Source organism: Heptranchias perlo, chromosome 10 (genome assembly GCF_035084215.1).
Source record: "Heptranchias perlo isolate sHepPer1 chromosome 10, sHepPer1.hap1, whole genome shotgun sequence".
Taxonomy (NCBI): Eukaryota; Metazoa; Chordata; class Chondrichthyes; order Hexanchiformes; family Hexanchidae; genus Heptranchias; species Heptranchias perlo.
The window spans coordinates 69,862,297-69,882,814 of record NC_090334.1 but is presented as its reverse complement, the minus strand read 5'-3'; positions in this window follow the sequence as shown (position 1 = coordinate 69,882,814).

Below are 20,518 nucleotides of genomic sequence, written 5' to 3'. Positions count from 1 at the left end.
TTGTGGTAACACGTTCCACATTCTTACCACTCTTTGGGTAAAGAAGTTTCTCCTGAATTCCCTATTGGATTTATTAGCGACTATTTTATATTTATGACCTCTAGTTTTGGACTCCCCCACAAGTGGAAACATTTTCTCCACATCTGCCCTATCAAGCTCTATAATTATCTTAAAGACCTCTATTAGGTCAGCTGTCAGCTTTCTCTTTTCTAGAGAAAATAGCCCCAGCCTGTTCAGCCTTTGCTAATAAATATATCCTCTCAGTTCTGGTATCATCCTTGTGAATGTTTTTTGCATTTTCTCCAATTCCTCTATATCCTTTCTATAATATGGGCCTATACTCTCTGGAGTTTAGAAGAACGAGAGGTGATCTCATTGAAACATATAAGATTCTGAGGGGGCTTGACAGGGTAGATGCTGAGAGGTTGTTTCCCCTGACTGGAAAGTCTAGAACTAGGGGGCATAGTCTCAGAATAAGGGATCGGCCATTTAAGACTGAGATGAGGAGGAATTTCTTCACTCAGAGGGTTTTGATGAATCTCTGGAATTCTCTACCCCAGATGGCTGTGGATGCTGAGTCATTGAGTATATTCAAGGCTGAGATAGATTTTTGGACTCTAGGGGAATCATGGGATATGGGGATCGGGCAGGAAAGTGGAGTTGAGGTCAAAGATCTGCCATGATCTTATCGAATGGTGGAGCTGGCTCGAGGGGCCCTATGGCCTATTCCTGCACTTGTTTCTTATGTTATTATGTTCTAATATGGAGACTAGAACTGTGCACAATACTCCAAGTGTGGTTTAACCAAAGTTCTACACAAGTTTAACATAATTTCTTTGTTTTCAATTCTATCCCTTTACAAATGAACCCTAGTGCTTGATTTGCTTTTTTTTATGGCCTTATTAATCTGCATCGCTACTTTTAGTGATTTGTGTATCTGTACCCCTAGATCCCTTTGCTCCTCTATCCCGTTTAGACTCTTATTATCCAAGCAGTATGTGGCCTCCTTATTTTTCCTACCAAAATGCATCACCTCACACCTATATTGAAGTTTATTAATGTCCTCTTGCATTTTGACACATTCTTCCTTTATATTAACTACACCCCCCAATTTGGTGTCATCCGCAAATTGAGATTGTACTTCCGATTCCCGAATCCAAATCGTTAATGAAAATTGTGAACAACAGTGGTCACTGCACTGATCCCTATGGAATACTGCTTCCCACCTTTTGCCAGTCTGAGTAGCTACTCTTAATCCCTACTCTCTGTTTTCTGTGATTGATAGAGATTGATTACTATGATTAATCAACAGCTCGGTTATCGTTGTATCATGCGACTACCAGGATTGTAGACGGCCAAATGGATGAACCTTGTCCTAAATTCTCCACACTATGAGTTGGTGATCTTAGCTGGGCCATCAAGGGAGGGACTGGACAAAGATACATAGCTAGGTGGGAAAGTAAACTGTGAGGAGGACACAAAGAGTCTGCAAAGGGATATAGACAGGTTAAGTGAGTGGGCAAGAAGGTGGCTGATGGAGTATAATGTGGGAAATGTGAGATTATTCACTTTGGTAGGAAGAATAGAAAAACAGAATTTTTTTTAAATGGTGAGAAACTTTTAAATGTTGGTGTTCAGACAGACTTGGGTGTCCTCACACATGAAACACAAAAAGTTAGCATACAGGTACAGCAAGCAATTAGGAAAGCAAATAGCATGTGGGCCTTTATTGTAATGGGGTTGGAGTACAAAAGTAAGGAAGTCTTACTACAATTGTACAGGGCTTTGGTGAGACCTAACCTGGAGTACTGTGTACAGTTTTGGTCTCCTTATCTAAGGAAGGATATACTTGCCTTAGAGGTGGTGCAATGAAGGTTCACTAGATTAATTCCTGGGATGAGAGTGTTGTGGGAAAAAATCACCACTCGGAGTCAGACTTAAAGATTCAACATGCAGTTTATTGGACAAAGCTTTGGGAGAAGGCTGGGCATTCCGCAACACCGCAGCTCCCTTCTCAACTTTAAAATGGTTGTCATGCTTTTTTATACCTTTGAAATACAGATTTCAGTAGCTTTTACATCATAAATCTTGATTACACACATTAACCAATTAAGTCCGCACAGCAACAACGGACAGTTTATACATTAACCAATTCGTAGTCGGCAGGATCTCACTACTGGTGAGCTGATCGGTTGGCCTCGATCAGCGAACTGGAGTAGAGATCATTGAACTGTGGGAGTCAGACTAAGCCAACAGTGCAGTTAACACGGGGGGGTAAGTTAAGAGAATTTATGGGACTGTTGGGTATAACTAAGAGCTGGTTGTGTTTCCTCCCATGGGGTTCGGTTCTAGGTTGTATGATCAGACAATACACATCGTAAATCAACTTATGCTTTAACTTATGCTCTAATCTCTGCGTTTGTTCGCCACTACAGAGTTTGGTACCGGATGGTTCTGGTTGCTCGTGCTTCACAATCACAAGTGCCCCTGTTTTTGTATCCACTTCAAAATCCTGACCTTCGCGTGGGGGATCTCCCCTCTTAACAGCCAGTCTAAGGCAGAATACAAAAGAGACACTTCCTTGTCCTTAGTCGATCAGCACAATCAACCAGCTCTTAGTTATACCCAACAGTCCCATAAATTCTCTTAACTTACCCCCCCGTGTTAACTGCACTGTTGGCTTAGGGATAATTCTGAAATGATAGAAGGGACTCGGGCACAATATAGTGGGATATTTTGGGAAATAAAAGCGGTTCAAGAAGAAATTACGTAAAATAAATAAATTTTGGGATATTGGAGCTGACTGTAAATATTGTATCGGACAGTAACATTAGTTTGGCAACATTAGATCAAAAGGTCAGAGATTTAGGGTCTCGCATTAAAGATATATTTTTTTAAAAAATAAATGAAAATACAGATAAGGAATTCTCTAAAGATCAAATTCTGATCATACATTTGCACAGGATAGCTACAGTGCTAGAAACACATGCCCAAACCATTAATAAATTAATAAAAGAGGGATATAACGTATCTTAGCAGGCGGCTGCTAATGACATCTACAGTATATATGGTAACTGGATTGTGGAACAGACACGAGAGAACCTAGCCCAGATACAGGCAGGGGAAGTACCCTTATGAATAACGAATCAACAAACTGAGGGTGAGCCTGACCTGTGGGCATGATGGAGGTGGTACCTCCAACCGGCTGTTACCAAACAAGAACATCACCCCTTGCCAATTCAGGGCAATGGTGCGAGTGTACCCCACTCAAGTGGAGTGTAAACCTGACGGGGGAGGGCTCCTAGGGTTGGTACTAGCAATAGTGGTGATGGCACCCGAAACCCAGGGACGAGAGGTGTAACAAGAATATTGGGGTAATGAAGGACGGAATGCACATATCCCATCACAATATGTTACCATATGCTGAAAAAAAAAAATATTTAAAGGGAATTTGGCTGGAAAGCTATAGTTGTGTATGACGAGCAAATTATAAAACTTACGAAGACTAACTATAAACTAAAATGTACGATGGAAGATGTTGTTTCCCGGTATGAATTTTAAAAAAAAGAATTTATGTGAAAATTACGTTGACGTTTGCTTAGAAAAGTCTAACCTTCCCAAGGACACCGATAATGTGTGTAATCAAGATTTATGATGTAAAAGCTACTGAAATCTGTATTTCAAAGGTATAAAAAAGCATGACAACCATTTTAAAGTTGAGAAGGGAGCTGCGGTGTTGCGGAATGCCCAGCCTTCTCCCAAAGCTTTGTCCAATAAACTGCATGTTGAATCTTTAAGTCTGACTCCGAGTGGTGATTTTTTCCCACAACAAGAGGGTTGTCCTACAAGGAGAGGTTGAGTAGAATGGATCTATACTCTGGAGTTTAGAAGAATGAGAGGTGATCTCATTGAAACATATAAGATTCTGAGGGGGCTTGACAGGGTAGACGCTGAGAAGTTTGTTTCCCCTGGCTGGAGAGTCTAGAACTAGGGGGCATAGTCTCAGGATAAGGGGTCGGCCATTTAAGACTGAGATGAGGAGGAATTTCTTCACTCAGAGGGTTGTGACTCTTTGGAATTCTCTACCCCAGAGGGCTGTGGATGCTCAGTGATTGAGTATATTCAAGGCTGAGATAGATAGATTTTTGGACTCTAAGGGAATCAAGGGATATGGGGATCGGGCGGGAAAGTAGAGTTGAGGTCGAAGATCAGCCATGATCTTATTGAATGGTGGAGCAGGCTCGAGGGGCCCTATGGCCTACTGCTGTTCCTATTTCTTATGTTCTTATGTTCTAAGATGGGAAGGAAAGAAAGAAAATAAATTGAATTTTTGTAGCACCTCATCACATCCACAGGATGCTTGACAACCAATGGATTACTTGGGAAGGATGTGATTGGCAAATCACCCAAACTGTTCCTCCTACCAGATAGCTAAAAAGTGATATATGCAGAAGTCTGGGATTGGTTGACTGTCCACCCTTTTGGCCTGCGAATAGTGTAGAACTCGACAGTAATAATAACAAAGAACACAAACCCAACTGGCAAACTTGGCTGGGCTGTTTGGTAAGTTTTCAGTCACAAAGTGCACACACACAAAATTGAAGGCTCGTAGCTGAGAAGATGGGGTACAAGGTGTAACAGTCTCATGTTTTTGTGCTGTGTTGAAGACATTACTAGAACCCCACGACTGTGTTGAACTTCCCTATAATACCTACCTGCTCCATATGCTGCTATTTAAAATTAACTTTTGGCAATCAATCAATTGTTTAAAAAAAACACAGCTTCGCCTTGGAACTAAGGATTAAATTAAACCCACTGTGCCCTATAATCTACTACTTATGGATTTAATACTCGTAATTAAATAGAGTATGTCGCCAAGCTGATTTACTTCACACTGTGAATTAAGTTTAATTGTCTGCACAGCTGCAGTTTAGACTCATATTTGAAGATGTTTTACAACAGTTCCATTTTGATGTCCCTTGTTGTTTAAAGTATGTTTGTATGTTCTGTATTTCCAACCCTGTCATCCTCACACAGACATACACACTCCTCCCTTCTTTTTAAACCAAATTTTCTACTTCTTCCCACGCCCAATGCCACACACTATTCCTAGCCAAGAGAGTGACCAGCCATTCTGAGGGAACAGGCCATGATGAACGATTCTTATCTCTGTGCGGAAGCAACTGCTTTTTAATGGCCCAGCTAGATGTAAAGAATTTTGACATGCATGGGACTGTGACACAATTAGACCAACAACCTCCTACATCACCATGTCATGTAGAAGTTCAGTGGCTTTGGACACGCAGTGTTGTACCACTCCAGTCGTGGTTTCACACCAGTATAATGCTAGCAGGATGAACAGGGATCCTGGAATGCAAGACTCCATCTCAGTCTTTATCTCTGAGTGAAAGAAAGCCAAAGTCAGCCATCTAGGGTGACTTTTTACTAGCGCATTTGTATGCGGCCATCCTGTTCTGTTAAGAGCTGGCAGGCACAATATCTGTTTTGTACATATTTATTTTCCGCTTTTAAGTTGTGCAAAATAACATTTCGTGCAAGCCATTGTACGATTCAAATCAATTTTTAAAAATGTAAAAACATTTCTAATTTTTTTTTAAGTGATGATATCCCATTTTGTGGTCTATTTTCTAGAATTTAATGACCATGGAGGAACTTTGAACACAGGTTCTGGATCAGTGGTATTCATTAATCATACAAATAAGTACAAAAAAAACACTCACCTGTTAGGAGGTGGAAGGAGCTTCCTGGCATCTTTTTCTCAGATCTGTATGTCAGTCAGTTCTTATTTGAGCATGACCATTCTGTGAGGCAGTCATGCCTGCAGCTGCGTGCTTCTATCACTAGATGGAGTTTCATAAGCTTCAGATCCCCATGCATACAGGGCCAGATTTTGCTGTAAAAATAACGGTGAGGCTAACAGCGATCAGCGTTATTTATGTGTAACTTCAGGCAACTGTACATGCGCAGTTAAACGTGGAAATTGGGAAGCTGCTGTTCGAGGTACGATGCTCCTCCAAAAAGCTGCAGGAAAACAGCATCTCGCCGGCTGGCTCCTCGTTCAAATAATTGGGCAGCGTGAAGTTGCTGCACTGACGTCATAGATACGGACTAAACTCGCCACAAAAAGTTAGAACATAAGAACATAAGAAATAGGAGCAGGAGTAGGCCAATTGGCCCCTCGAGCCTGCTCCGCCATTCAATAAGATCATGGCTGATCTGATCCTAACCTCAAATCTAAATTCATGTCCAATTTCCTGCCCGCTCCCCGTAACCCCTAATTCCCTTTACTTCTTAGAACTTAGCCATTCCAGTCTAAGCACCCTTTTAACGGCAAGGTAAGTCTCCATCACTGTCAAACAACCTCTCTGGCACTGAAAATTAACTTTTGCAAATGTGGACTCTCATTCCTTCAGCTTTCAATTATTGTTGGACATTTAAAAAATGTAATTTTTAAAAACTTTTTCTTTCTGTCTCTTTTATCTCTGTCTCTTAATTCAATCTTTCTTTCCCACTTTTTATTTTGCTTACTGTACCTTATTTGATATTGAATTCGCTATTCTAACTTACACTTCCTGGTTCTGACTGTGCTGTTATTAACTATTCTTCAATTTGATTGGTTAAGGAGATACACAGTTGCTTGCCTTGTTGACACAGGTCCCAGATGCCCTGTAGAGATGTCCCGTTGACAGTAACTTGCTGTGCAAAACCCCATAGGAAGTCTATGGGCAAGTGCGAGTCTAACAAACAGCGCCGCTCCCAGAAAAATTCTGCCTGTAGTATTTACTTCCCCATACATATACAGTATTTAGATCCCCGTATACAGTATTTAGATCCCCATACATATACAGTATTTAGATCCCCATACATATACAGTATTTAGATCCCCATACATATACAGTATTTAGATCCCCATACATATACAGTATTTAGATCCCCATATATATACAGCATTTAGATCCCCATATACAGTATTTAGATCCCCATACATATACAGTATTTAGATCCCCATACACAGTATTTAGATCCCCATATACAGTATTTAGATCCCCATAAATATACAGTATTTAGATCCCCATATACATTATTTAGATCCCCATATACAGTATTTAGATCCCCACACATACAGTATTTATATCCCCATATACAGTATTTAGATCCCCACACATACAGTATTTATATCCCCATATACAGTATTTAGATCCCCATACATATACAGTATTTAGATCCCCATATACAGCATTTAGATCCCCATACATATACAGTATTTAGAGCCCCATATACAGCATTTGGATCCCCATACATATACAGTATTTAGATCCCCATACATATAACGTATTTAAATCCCCATATACATTATTTAGATCCCCATACATATACCATATTTAGATCCCCAATATACAGTATTTAGATCCCCATACATATACAGTATTTAGATCCCCAATATACTGTATTTAGATCCCCATACATATATCATATTTAGATCCCCATACATATACCGTATTTAAATCTCCAATATACAGTATTTAGATCCCCATACATATACCATATTTAGATCCCCAATATATAGTATTTAGATCCCCATACATATATCGTATTTAGATCCCCATACATATACAGTATTTAGATCCCCAATATACAGTATTTAGATCCCCATACATATATCGTATTTAGATCCCCATACATATACAGTATTTAGATCCCCGTATACAGTATTTAGATCCCCAAACATTTATTGACAGCATCTGAGGGATAACGCTTTGTCCTGACTGTCAACAGTTAAAGTCACAGGAGACCCACAAGTTATATATGGAACTATGGTTGGAGTAACAAGGCTGTAACTTAGCAGAAAGTATCATTGAACCATTTGCACAAAATAAGGATGGTTTAAGGACATTAAATTTTTTTTTATTCGTTCACGGGATGTGGGCGTCGCTGGCAAGGCCGGCATTTATTGCCCATCCCTAATTGTCCTCGAGAAGGTGGTGGTGAGCCGCCTTCTTGAACCGCTGCAGTCCGTGTGGTGACGGTTCTCCCACAATGCTGTTAGGAAGGGAGTTCCAGGATTTTGACCCAGCGACAATGAAGGAACGGTGATATATTTCCAAGTCGGGATGGTGTGTGACTTGGAGGGGAACGTGCAGGTGGTGTTGTTCCCATGCGCCTGCTGCCCTTGTCCTTCTAGGTGGTAGAGGTCGCGGGTTTGGGAGGTGCTGTCGAAGAAGCCTTGGCGAGTTGCTGCAGTGCATCCTGTGGATGGTGCACACTGCAGCCACAGTGCGCCGGTGGTGAAGGGAGTGAATGTTTAGGGTGGTGGATGGGGTGCCAATCAAGCGGGCTGCTTTATCTTGGATGGTGTCGAGCTTCTTGAGTGTTGTTGGAGCTGCACTCATCCAGGCAAGTGGAGAGTATTCCATCACACTCCTGACTTGTGCCTTGTAGATGATGGAAAGGCTTTGGGGAGTCAGGAGGTGAGTCACTCGCCGCAGAATACCCAGCCTCTGACCTGCTCTCATAGCCACAGTATTTATATGGCTGGTCCAGTTAAGTTTCTGGTCAATGGTGACCCCCAGGATGTTGATGGTGGGGGATTCAGCGATGGTAATGCCGTTGAATGTCAAGGGGAGGTGGTTAGACTCTCTCTTGTTGGAGATGGTCATTGCCTGGCACTTATCTGGCGCGAATGTTACTTGCCACTTATCAGCCCAAGCCTGGATGTTGTCCAGGTCTTGCTGCATGCAGGCTCGGACTGCTTCATTATCTGAGGGTTTGCGAATGGAACTGAACACTGTGCAGTCATCAGCGAACATCCCCATTTCTGACCTTATGATGGAGGGAAGGTCATTGATGAAGCAGCTGAAGATGGTTGGGCCTAGGACACTGCCCTGAGGAACTCCTGCAGCAACGTCCTAGGGCTGAGATGATTGGCCTCCAACAAGCACTACCATCTTCCTTTGTGCTAGTTATGACTCCAGCCACTGGAGAGTTTTCCCCCTGATTCCCATTGACTTCAATTTTACTAGGGCTCCTTGGTCCAACACTCGGTCAAATGCTGCCTTGATGTCAAGGGCAGTCACTCTCACCTCACCTCTGGAATTCAGCTCTTTTGTCCATGTTTGGACCAAGGCTGTAATGAGGTCTGGAGCCGAGTGGTCCTGGCGGAACCCAAACTGAGCATCGGTGAGCAGGTTATTGGTGAGTAAGTGCCGCTTGATAGCACTGTCGACGACACCTTCCATCACTTTGCTGATGATTGAGAGTAGACTGATGGGGCGGTAATTGGCCGGATTGGATTTGTCCTGCTTTTTGTGGACAGGACATACCTGGGCAATTTTCCACATTGTCGGGTGGATGCCAGTGTTGTAGCTGTACTGGAACAGCTTGGCTAGAGGCGCAGCTAGTTCTGGAGCACAAGTCTTCAGCACTACAGCTGGGATGTTGTCAGGGCCCATAGCCTTTGCTGTATCCAGTGCACTCAGCCGTTTCTTGATATCACGTGGAGTGAATCGAATTGGCCGAAGACTGGCTTCCGTGATGGTGGGGATATCGGGAGGAGGCTGAAATGGATTATCCACTCGGCACTTCTGGATGAAGATGGTTGCAAACGCTTCAGCCTTGTCTTTTGCACTCACGTGCTGGACTCCGCCATCATTGAGAATGGGGATGTTTGCAGAGCCTCCTCCTCCCGTTAATTGTTTAATTGTCCACCACCATTCACGACTGGTTGTGGCAGGACTGCAGAGCTTTGATCTGATCTGTTGGTTGTGGAATCGCTTAGCTCTGTCTATAGCATGTTGCTTCCGCTGTTTAGCATGCATGTAGTCCTGAGTTGTAGCTTCACCAGGTTGGCACCTCATTTTTAGGTACGCCTGGTGCTGCTCCTGGCATGCTCTTCTACACTCCTCATTGAACCAGGGTTGATCCCCTGGCTTGTTGGTAATGGTAGAGTGAGGAAAATGCCGGGCCATGAGGTTACAGATTGTGCTGGAATACAATTCTGCTGCTGCTGATGGCCCACAGCGCCTCATGGATGCCCAGTTTTGAGCTGCTAGATCTGTTCTGAATCTATCCCATTTAGCACAGTGGTAGTGCCACACAACACGTTGGATGGTGTCCTCAGTGCGAAGACGGGATTTCATCTCCACGAGGACTGTGCGGTGGTCACTCCTACCAATACTGTCATGGACAGATGCATTTGCGACAGGTCGATTGGTGAGGACGAGGTCAAGTAAGTTTTTCCCTCGTGTTGGTTCGCTCACCACCTGCCGCAGGCCCAGTCTAGCAGCTATGTCCTTCAGGACTCGGCCAGCTCGGTCAGTAGTGGTGCTACCGAGCCACTCTTGGTGATGGACATTGAAGTCCCCCACCCAGAGTACATTTTGTGCCCTTGCTACCCTCAGTGCTTCCTCCAAGTGGTGTTCAACATGGAGGAGGACTGATTCATCAGCTGAGGGAGGACGGTAGGTGGTAATCAGCAGGAGGTTTCCTTGCCCATGTTTGACCTGATGCCATGAGATTTCATGGAGTCCAGAGTCAATGTTGAGGACTCCCAGGGCCACTCCCTCCTGACTGTATATCACTGTACCGCCACCTCTGGTGGGTCTGTCCTGCCGGTGGGACAGGACATACCCAGGGATGGTGATGGAAGAGTCTGGGACGTTGGCTGAAAGATATGATTCTGTGAGTATGGCTATGTCAGGCTGTTGCTTGACTAGTCTGTGGGACAGCTCTCCCAATTTTGGCACAAGTCCCCAGATGTTAGTAAGGAGGACCTTGCAGGGTCGACTGGGCTTGGTGTTTTGCCGTTGTCGTGTCCGGTGCATCGTAGTCCGATGCCGGGTGGGCCGTCCGGTTTTATTCTTGTTATGACTTTTCGTAGCGAGATTTTACAACTGAGTGGCTTGCTAGGCCATTTCAGAGGGCAATTAAGAATCAACCACATTGCTGTGGGTCTGGAGTCACATATAGGCCAGACCGGGTAAGGGCGGCAGGCTTCCTTCCCTAAAGGACATTAGTGAACCAGATGGGTTTTTACGACAATCCGGTAGTTTCATGGCCATCATTACTGATACTAGCATTTTAATTCCAGATTTTTTTTAAATTTAATTAATTGAATTTAATTAATTAATTGAATTTAAATTCGCCAGCTGCCGTGGCGGGATTTGAACTCATGACTCTGGATTTTAGTCCAGGCCTCTGGATTACTAGCCCAGTAACAGAACCACTATGCTACCGTACCCGGTTGAATCGCACCATTTACCCATCCTTGTTATACATATATCATATCTTGGGACTTCTTACCTGCTGTATAATGTACATTTAATATGATTTTTGCTAGCACTACTTTATTATGGGCATGCCTGACTACCCCAAATAGCATTGCTACCCCCTCCCCAGTTTGTGGTGCTGGCGCTGATACTCGAATACTTGATACCACAGAGCGGTAGGACACGTAAACTGTACCTCAAATTCCACACAAAGCCAGCTGCGATATCTGTCCATTCTGTCAAGGACCCATCCAAGCACAGAGTGCACATCAGGAAGTGGTAGAATATATAAAAACTGAACTACTTGTCCTGTGTTGGTTGAGACAAACTCACTCCTGCATCGTCCCAAAATGTACCACGTCCATGAAAGCTGGCTTTCAAAGAAAATATTTTTTAAAACAATTTTTTAATGTCCCTATGATTTTTTTCTCCTGGGTTGCTTGCAGCAGTGTCCCTGGAGATTAGTCTTTAATTCCTGGAGACTCCAGGACAATCCTGGAGGGCTGACAACCCTATTGCTAAATCCGCCTCCCTTTATCCCAGCTGCATAATTGTAGGCCCAGTTTTTTTTGTGGGTCTGCCACCGGAATAAAGGAGCTGAATTTAGTCATGTAAATGTTCATGGACGCTGATCTCCTGCAATTGAAATTGAAGCAAGGCAAATATAAAAGCAGTTCTATTTTCACGGGTTTCAAGAGATGCCAATGGTGGGTCTCCAATTAAATTTAAAAGCATGGAGCCAGATCCTATACCTTTTAGCTATGAGAATTTCCCATCTTGATTTTGAGCAGCAGCAGGAAGAAAGATAATCGGGGAGAGCAGCTTATGGAGGTTGCAGGCCTCCGTCTGAGCACTGCTCTCTCAGGACCACTTCTAAAATGTAAAAATGCCGTTAATGCATGACCCCGAATACTCACAGTTACTGACTGTATTGTGACAGCAACTCATTCAGGGAGACGGAAAGATGACAGGATACAGACACATGAAACAAACCAACCGACACCAAACACTATGCTGTCTCTGAGCAGGTCCTTGCATGAAATCTACCCTGAAGGTGAGCATCACCCATGAATGACTTATATCTGTTGACAACTGGCAGCTGTTTATGCATGTGGATTGTCCATTTACATAACATTACAGAAGCATCCATAGCCTTTAGGCCAACGTGGCATATTTCTTGCTGGTGTTGCAGGGTTTGACAATGCTGGCATGTTAACGATCTGTGAATCTCTTAATGAAGTAGATAGTAAATCAGGCCGTTCCTCTCCACTAATTGCTGATAATTCATTTTTTACATCTTGTCAGATATTATCAAAAGAATTTGATCACCCATCACTATGGTGGTTGTGCTACGTTCTCCTCCAAAGCCACTAATGGCTTTTTCCAGTCGACGCCCTCTTCAACTAGAAGTAATGACGACTTGGGTCAAGTACTGACCAATTCCTCTTATCACCTGAAAGCACTCAAAAAGACATCAGTTGATAGGGAACACTCCTTCGTGCCTGATTTCCATAGCCGCGATGGGCCAGCTGCAGGTGCGGGCTCGGCTCTGCCCATCCAGAAACACCAGGACACCGTAAAAGGAATGGAGGCCTCTTTTTTTTTTCTGACCTGTGCGCCCAGGGAAATGGGCATTCCCGGGGGGCAATGGTCAGGAAAATCCGATATATTTATGCTAAGTACCAATTCGAAAATAATCTGTTACCTTTAGTTCCCCAGATCAGTGAGATCTCTTCAATATCAGCTTGAAGCTGCAGAGTTCTCAGACAGGGCCGAAGGACTGATGGAAATTAGTTAAGTCTATTTCATACAACTGACCCAAGTCCATTACCTCTCCTCTAGAGAGGAACAGAATTACATGTTACACCTTTCTGCACAAAGTGGAATTATTTGAAATGTAAGTCCAACTCAATGTCACAAATCAAAATTAGGCAAAAGGAAAACTTTACTGCCTTGGCAGCATACGTATTCACACCAGAAAACCCCTGATTGCTTCCCCAGCTGCTCTGCTTTAACTGTCCCTATCAATAGTTGCTGCCCCCTCCAAGTGGAATGCTGCATACAGTGTGTTTATCCACAAGTAAGCTTCAGTGTTGAATCCCAGGACAAACAGGTCATTGTACCGACATACATACCAACTTTCAGCATTTCACACTGACATCAGCATTGGTAAGGCAGTAACAAAAACAGAAAATGCTGGAAATACTCAGCAAGCCAGGCAGCATCTGTGGAGAAAGAAACAAACAGAGTTTAATGTTTCAGATCTTTTGCTTTTGAAAAGCAGTATCTGCTTGTCAGCTTTTGCTGGCAGAAAGAGGTGCGAGATTTGAACTTCCTGTGAGGCCGGTGCAGAATGTTTTGAATCTTTTGAGACGTGTCTGTGTGTACAATCAGGTGGCTCCCACATTGGCTTCTGACCAGGAATAAAGGCCATTTAAGGCCCTGTCAATTCAGGTCAGCTTCTCCTCCAAGTATGATATTACAGCTTCACACAGCTCAATGGGGGATTGTGAAGGAATTGATTGGAAGTGACAAGGTTCAACCGATTTTGTGGCGGGGGCATGGTGTAGCGTGAAGAAGAGTAGAGGAGGGGAAGAGTAGAAGGATAGATCCTTGGGAACACTGAAGGGCTACAAGAGAAGCCATTGCTGGAGATGCTCTGGCTACAATCAGGTAGGTATGTGTGGAACCAAGTGAGAGCAGTCCCACTGAACTGGACAATAGAGGAGAGGCTTTGGAGGAGGATGGTTTGGTTGACCGTGTCAAATGCTGCAGAGAGGTCGAGCAGGACGAAGAGAGATAATGAACCATATTACAGTCACAGAATGTCATTTGTGGGTTCGGTTAAGGCTGTTTTGGTGTTGTGCAAGATGTGGAAACCTGATTAGAGTGATTCAAACAGGGAGTTTTGGGAGAGATTTGGCACAGATTTGGGATGTGACAACATGTTCAAGGAAAGGGAGATTGAAAATGGGGCCATAGTTTGCGAGGACAGAGGGGCAGTGGTGTGTTTTTTGAGGAAGTTGGTGAGGACAGCAGTTTTGAAAGGAACGGGGATGGTACCTGAGGAGACAGAACAATTCACTGTGTCAGCTAGCATGAGGGTCAGGAAAGGAAGCTAGGTGGTCAGCAGTTTAGTGAGATTGGAATCAAAGGAGCAAGAAGTGATTTTCATGGACGAGATGAGTTTTGAAAGGGTACGGGGAGATGGGAGAGAAATTAGAGAGAGGCGGAGATTCAGGGCAATGAATGGTGGGGGATGATCTGAAAGGAGGTTTGATTTGGTGGCCAAGAGAAAGGGAAGAGAAGCAGCAGAACAGATGGAGGGTCCCTAACTTGGGGACAAAAAAGTCCACAAGCTCCTCACAGTTGTTAGAGGTGAGGATCGAGGCGGCAGGGGAAGACGCATTTAAGGAGATGGTTGATAGTGGAGAAAAGAAAAGGCATACTAACCGAGTCATCAGCACATAGGTGAGTTTTGCTTAAGTTTTATGCAACTGAATAGTACAGATTCAGTTTCTGTTTGGCTGCTTTCAACAAGGTGCATATTAAGTGTTGAGCTGGGATTTCCATTTCCAATGCCCCCATTAAGTGTTATGGCCATCTTTGTCCACCAGGGGATGCTAATGTAAAACACACACAATCCATCAATAAGCTGTTTTGAATTGTAATTCATTTATTGTCAATTGCCAAGTATTCAAATTTTTCTCTTGTTTTTTCATGACCTTATTATTTCTGTAAAAATGTTCTTTTATCCCTGTGAAAAGAAATACTTGAGGAAATACCTTTTTAAAGCTAATTGCCAGGAATTTCCAGACCATTATTCCATTTCTGATTATAACTAATCGGTGATTTCAGGGCAGGTTCAAGTCTCTTCACATCTTATGCTGCGGATATTTTATATATCAGTTATACAGCAACCAGCTCCCACGGCTTTCAATATTGAAATGCAGAAAGTTAATTTAGACCCTTGTGATGGTTATACTGGTGTGGTTTTCAGGGCAAACCCCGGTGGAAATCATCAGCCATCTTGATTTCTTTGGCACCAGTTTGCTTGAGTTTGCAACAGTTATACTGCAAATTGAAATGTGGGTTTATAATGGTTTCAGATGTGCTCTGATATCCAATGTGCAGTATGAATAGATTATTAATAATTCAATAGGTACAAAGGCTGGAAATCCACAACAGGTTGATCAGCATTGATGAGCTCAGAGAGGGCATAGCGGGGAGTGGGGAGATGCAATAGAAGAGACACTAGAGAAAGACGCAGGATCAGGCTTTGGCCAGGACAAAGAAGTCCATGATCTCCTCACACTTGTTGTTGGAGGTGAGGGCAGAGGGAGGCATGGGAGAAGGATTTAAGGAGACTGTTGGTCGGGGAGAAAAGAAGCCAGAGATTATCTTTGTTCTCCAGGATGATCCTTGAGTAGTGGATGGATTTACCAGTGGAGTGTGAGGCCCAATAGTGCTTGATCTGGTGATGGATGGCTAGACCAGTTCTGTGTCAGATACACTTGAGTTAGGACCCTTAGGCCTGACTGAATAAGGATAGGTGCCATACTAGAGGAAACAACCAGGATTGGAGGGACTAAAGGTTTTACAGGGGAAAAGGGCATTGAAGATGGAGAAGTATTGCAGAAAATGAAAGGCCAAAGGCTAGTCAGTTGGCAGAAAGAAGCCCAATTGGCCATTTCCAAGTTGGAAAAATTAAAACCCATGGGATTAAAAGGGCAGTGACAGCGTGGATACAAAATTGGCTAAGGGACAGAAAGCAGAGAGTAGTGGTGAACGGTTGTTTTTCAGACAGGAGGGAAGTATACAGTGGTGTTCCCCAGGGGTCGCTATTAGAACCACTGTCCTTCTTGATATATATATTAATACCTGGATTTGGGTATAGAGGGTATAATTTCAAAGTTTGCAGATGACACAAAACTCGGAAATGTAGTAAACAATGTGGAGGATAGTAACAGACTTCAGGAGGACATACTCAGGCTGGTGAAATGGGCAGACACATGGCAGATGAAATTTAACGCAGGGAAGCGTGAAGTGATACATTTTGGTAGGAAGAATGAGGAGAGGCAATATAAACTAAATGGAACAAATTTAAAGGGAGTGCAGGAACATAGAGATCTGGGGTGTATGTACACAAATCATTGAAGATGGTAGGACAAGTTGAGGAGACTGTTAAAAAGCATATGGGATCCTGGGCTTTATTAATAGAAACATAGAGTACAAAAACAAAGAAGTCACGGTAAACTTTTATAAAACTGGTTAGGCTTCAGCTGGAGTATTGTGTTCAATTCTGGGCACCACATTTTAGGAAGGATGTCAAGGCCTTATAGAGGTTGCAGAAGAGATTTACTAGAATGGTATCAGGGATGAGGGACTTCAGTTATGTGGAGAGACTGGAAAAGCTGGGGTTGTTCTCCTTAGAACAGAGAAGGTTAAGGAGAGATTTGATAGAGGTGTTCAAAATCATGAAGGGTTTTGATAGAGTAAATAAGGAGAAACTGTTTCCAGTGGCAGAAGGGTTGATAACCAGAGGACACAGATTTAAGGTGATCGGCAAAAGAGCCAGAGGCGACATGAAGAAACATTTTTTTACGCAGTAAGTTGTTGTGATCTGGAATGCACTGTCTGAAAGGTGGTAGAAGCAGATTCAATAGTAAATTTCAAAAGGGAATTGGATAAATACTTGAAGGGAAAAAAATTACAGGAGTATGAGGAAAGAATAGGAGTATGGGACTAATTGGATAGCTCTTTCAAAGAGCTGGCACAGGCACGGTGGGCCGAATGGCCTCCTCCTGCACTGTACCATACTATGATAGTGAAAAAGTGCACGTTTGCTGCAATCTTTAATGGCACTGGATCAAACAAGTGAACTCTCTGGGGGTGATTTTAACTCCCAAGAACGGGTGGGTTGGGGGCGGGTGGGAGTTGAAAATAGTTGGTTTTTTTGGACTTTGCATTCCCAGTGGGAAGCCTGTACTTTTACCACCCACTTTAAACCCGGAAGTGAAGCCAGATTGTGGTCGCGACCCAAAAAAAATTATTTTCAACTCCCACCCGCCCCCAACCCACCCATTCTTGGGGGTTAAAATCACCCCCTCTATGTCAAAGTTGATAATATTCGGCCATTAAATGCTTCCTTTATGTGTAGCCTTCAGTTACTGTATCAGTGTTTGAAATTATCCTTTAAAATTGGTATTTTGGCAAGATGAACTGTTAGGGTAAGAAATAAATCTGTCTAATTTTAACACTGCATAATTTGTTGCAGTGTTAAATATAGTGAAGCTAAATTCTCAGTAGTGTAATTCAGAGATTCAATGAAAGTCACTAAAATACATGGAATAACACATCCACTGAAAGTAAATTGTGATACTTTCCTGTAATTAGCTTATCTGTGGATGTGGCAGTTTGGTGAAATAAAACATTATTGGATATTAAAAAATCATCTACAACTCCTTGATCAGTGAATTTATTTCTTCCCTGCCTCCCACTAATTCTTTTCCTTTCTCTCATAGAATCATACAGCACAGAAGGAGGCCATTCGCACTGCAAACCATCTTCTTAAACCCCTCTCCCCTGCCCCCTCGACCATCACCTCCAACGAAAAGTGCGAGAGCTCATGGACTTATTTGTCACTAAGATTGAGACCATCTGTTCAGCTGCCTCTGCTGCTTCCCTCCGTTCCCCAAGCTCACCAAGCCAAATTTCCCCTATGGTTCTCCCCTGCCCTAGCCCTGAATTTTACTCTAGTTTCTCTCCTGTCTCCCCTATGCCCTCTCAGAGCTCAACTTGACCACGAAACCACCTCCTGCTCCCTCGACCCTGTTCCCACTAAACTGCTGACCACCAAACTTCCCTTCCTGGCCCCCACGTTAGCTGATGTTGTTAACGGTTCCCTCTCCTCAGGTACTGTCCCTCTCCCCTTCAAATCTGCTATCATCATACCCCTCCTCAAAAAACCCACCCTTGATCCCTCTGACCTTGCAAACTACCTCCCCGCCTCCAACCTCCTTTTTCTTTCCAAAGTCCTTGAACGTGTTGTTGCCTCCCAAATCCGTGCCCAACTTTCCCGCAACTCCATATTTGAATCCCTCCAATTAGGTTTCCGCCCCTGCCACAGTACTGAAACGGCCCTTATCAAAGTCACAAATGATATCCTATGTGGCTGTGACCATGGTAAACTATCCCTCCTCATCCTTCTCAACCTGTCTGCAGCCTTTGACATGGTTGACCACACCATCCTCCTCCAACACCTCTCCTCTGTCGTCCAGTTGAGTGGGACTGCGCTCGCCTGGTTCCATTCTTATCTATCCAGTCGTAGCCAGAGAATCATCTGCAATGGCTTCTCTTCCCACTCCCGCACCGTTACCTCTGGAGTCCCCCAAGGATCCATCCTTGGCCCCCTCCTATTTCTCATCTGCATGCTGCCCCTTGGTGACATCATTCAAAAATACAATGTCAGATTCCACATGTACGCTGATGACACTCAGCTCTACCTCATCACTACCTCCCTCAACCACTGTCTCTCATTTGTCACATTGCTTGTCTGACATTCAGTACTGGATGAGCAAAAATTTCCTCCAACTAAATATTGGAAAGACCGAAGCTATTGTCTTCGGTCCCTGCCCCAAATACCATTCCTTAACTACCAACTCCATCCCTCTCCCTGGCCACTATCTGAGGCTGAACCAGAACATTCACAACCGTGACGTCCTATTTGACCCTAATATGAGCTTACCTTCACATATCCACTTCATCACCAAGACCGCCCACTTCCACCTCTGTAACATTGCCCGTCTCCACCCCTGCATCAGCTCATCTGCTGCTGAAACCCTCATCCACGCCTTTGTCACCTTCAGACTGGACTATTCCAATGCTCTCCTGGCTGGCCTCCCATCTTCCACCCTCATAAACTTGAGCTCATCCAAGACTCTGCTGCCCGTATTCTAACTCGCACCAAGTCCCGTTCTCCCATCACCCCGTGCTCCCAGTCCAGCAACGCCTCGATTTTAAAATTCTCATCCTTGTTTTCAAATCCCTCCATAGCCTCGCCCCTCCCTATCTCTGTAACCTCCTCCAGCCCTACAATCCTCCGAGATCTCTGCACTCCTCCAATTCGTGCCTCTTGCACATCCCCAATTTTCATCGCTCCACCGTTGGCAGCCGTGCCTTCAGCTGCCCAGGCCCCTAAGCTTTGGAATTCCCTCCCTAAACCTCTCCGCCTCTTTACCTCACTCTCCTCCTTTAAGACACTACTTAAAACCTATCTCTTTGACCAAGCATTTGGTCACCTGTTCTGACATCTCCTTATGTGGCTCGGTGTCAAATTTTGTTTCATAACAGTCTTGTAAAGCACCTTTGGACATTTTACTACGTTAAAGGCACTATATAAATGCAAGTTGTTGTTGACCCATCGTGCCTGTGCTGGCTCTTTGAAAGAGCTATCCAATTAGTCCCACTCCTCTGCTTTTTCCCCACAGCCCTGCTAATTATTCCATCGCTGCGGGCGGCAGCTCTCTGATCCTTTGAGCAAGCGGCCATTCTTCACGTAACCCTAAGATAGCGAGTGACAGCAGTTTAATCGCTAGGAGGGCACCACAGCTGAGCTCAATCCTATCGTCACCCGACAGCCACACTCTTCATTTTCCAACAGGGGTCAATGAATAACAATCAGGAGCAGGAACCCTTAATGATCCACCAGCCACCCTTCATTAGCCCGGGGACACTGACATCATTTGTAAGGACTCCACTGGCACATCGGCTGAAACTGGCTAACTCGTTGGGTACCCATCAGGGTTTGAACCTAGTGACCTTCCTGGTTTGTATGACCCAGAACTACACCACACTGTGCATTTTCCCACTAAACCATTAGGAGAGCCAAACATTGTCTTTTATTAAATCAGAAACAACAATGGAACAATCCACCCTTAATCCCAAACTCTTTACAGAGTAAAATCTAATATGGCGTCATTTTCACCTGCTAAGAATCATAGAATCTTACAGCACAGAAGGAGGCCATTCGGCCCATCGTGCCTGTGCCAGCTCTTTGAAAGAGCTATCCAATTAGTTCCACTCCCCTGCTCTTTCCACGTAGCCCTGCATTTTTTCCCTTTTCAAGTATTTATCCAATTCCCTTTTGAAAGTTACTATTGCATCTGCTTCCACCACCCTTTCAGGCTGCGTATTACACATCATAATAACGCACAGTATAAAAACGTTTTTTC